This window comes from Triticum dicoccoides, chromosome 2A, assembly GCF_002162155.2.
Source record: "Triticum dicoccoides isolate Atlit2015 ecotype Zavitan chromosome 2A, WEW_v2.0, whole genome shotgun sequence".
Taxonomy (NCBI): domain Eukaryota; kingdom Viridiplantae; phylum Streptophyta; class Magnoliopsida; order Poales; family Poaceae; genus Triticum; species Triticum dicoccoides.
This window is the reverse complement of record NC_041382.1, coordinates 533,502,925-533,504,774: the sequence shown is the minus strand read 5'-3', so window position 1 is coordinate 533,504,774 and position 1,850 is coordinate 533,502,925.

The following is a 1,850-nucleotide window of genomic DNA, read 5'->3' as shown; positions in this document are numbered from 1 at the left end:
GCGCAGGCAGAGAAGGAGGCGGAGTGTCACCACGCGCCGGAGAAGGAGGCTGAGTGCCCTGATCACTCGCCGGAGGAGGAGGCGGAGTGCCATGACTAGTCGGAGGAGGTGGAGGCGTCCAGTTCAGAAGCTTGATGAGCTCCTTCCGCCATAGGCATGGAGTCAATAGACAAGAACCCAGTCGAGTCTCCCCTTCACCGGTAGGGTAGTCAAGCTGGAGGTCCTCAAATTCCTCTGTTATTTCGTCCACCGTAACCCTGGCATATCCTTCTGGAATCGGACTACAGTGAAAAGTTGCGTCGGGTTCAGTAGGTCGAATAGAGCCGACAGCCGCCTTGACTTTAAAGTTCTGCCATTGCGTCATAAGGTGGCAATGTTGAGACTCTGTGATAGCATTGACGGGGTAGCTAGCAGGAACCATCAAGACATGCTCCGGCTGAAGCAGCTCGGTGGAAGCCACACTGCTTCTCCGCTGAGATGGCGGGGTAGCTTCGGGGGTAGTTTCGGCAGGTCGCTTGCTGCGAGCTACTTCTCGCTCCTCTAGCGCTTGAACCCTTTCGTGCAGCGTCTGAATTTGGGCATGCTCCACTTTTTTCCTCCTCTCCTGGCATTTGTAACCGTCTGCGTCCGAAAAACCAGCCTTCCACGGAACGGAGCCTGGCGTGCCTCGTGTCCGTCCAGGGTGCTCAGGATTCCCGAGGGCCATTGTGAGCTCGTCGTTTCCTTTGTCTGGAACGAACGTCCCTTGCTGCGCTGCATAGATATAGTGCTTAAGCCTCTTGACCGGTATGTTCATTTGCTCGTCTGTCCAAACGCATTTCCCTGATACAGGGTCCAAGGTTCCGCCAGCCCCGAAGAACCAAGTCCGGCAACGGTCTGGCCAGTTCATTGTCTCTGGTTCGATCCCTTTATCAAGCAGATTATTCTCAGCCTTGGCCCACTTAGGCCGGGCTTTGAGGTAGCCACCTGACCCCATGCGATGGTGAAGCTTCTTCTTTGTAGCATTTTTCTTGTTTGTCGCCGACATCTTCTTACTCTTTTTCGGCGTCTTATAGGCCACAAATGCGGGCTAGTGATCTCTGATCTTCTCATATCTGCCGATGAATTTTGGTGTCTCTTCTTTGTCAACAAACGCTTTCAGCTCATTCTTCCACCTCCTGAATAGGTCTGCCATCTTCTTAAGAGCATGAGACTTGATTAATTGCTCTTTAATTGGCTTCTCCGGATCCTCCTCTGGCGGTAGGGTGAAATTTGCCTTCAGCTCAGTCCAAAGATCATCTTTTTGCATATCATTGACATAAGACACCACAGGGTCTTCGTTCTTAGGCTTATACCATTGCTGGATGCTGATCGGGATCTTGTCCCTAACAAGAACCTCGCACTGAGCAGCAAATGCTTCCTTTGTCCGGATGGGTTCAATCGGCATGCCATCGCGCGCGATTGCTGTGATCTCAAACCTTTCATCCGAGCGCAACTTTTTCTAGTCGTATTCAGGCCGTGGGGGCCTGGTAAGTGGCACTTTTTTTGTTTTCTTTGTTGCTTTATTTATTTTATTTTGTTTCTACTTACAACAAAATACTTATTGTTGCTATTTTTATTTATTTTATTAAAGTTTATTTCTAATTATTTTTCTTTTAGGTCACAAAAATTATAAACTTTCTGTTAGTGCCATTAGTTTTTAATTTTTTTGTTTTTTTGTTGCTTTATTTATTTTATTTTTTTCTACTTACAACAAAATACTTATTATTGCTATTTTTATTTATTTTATTAAAGTTTATTTTTAATTATTTTTCTTTTAGGTCACAAAAATTATAAACTTTCTTTTAGTGCCATTAGTTTTTAAATTTGTT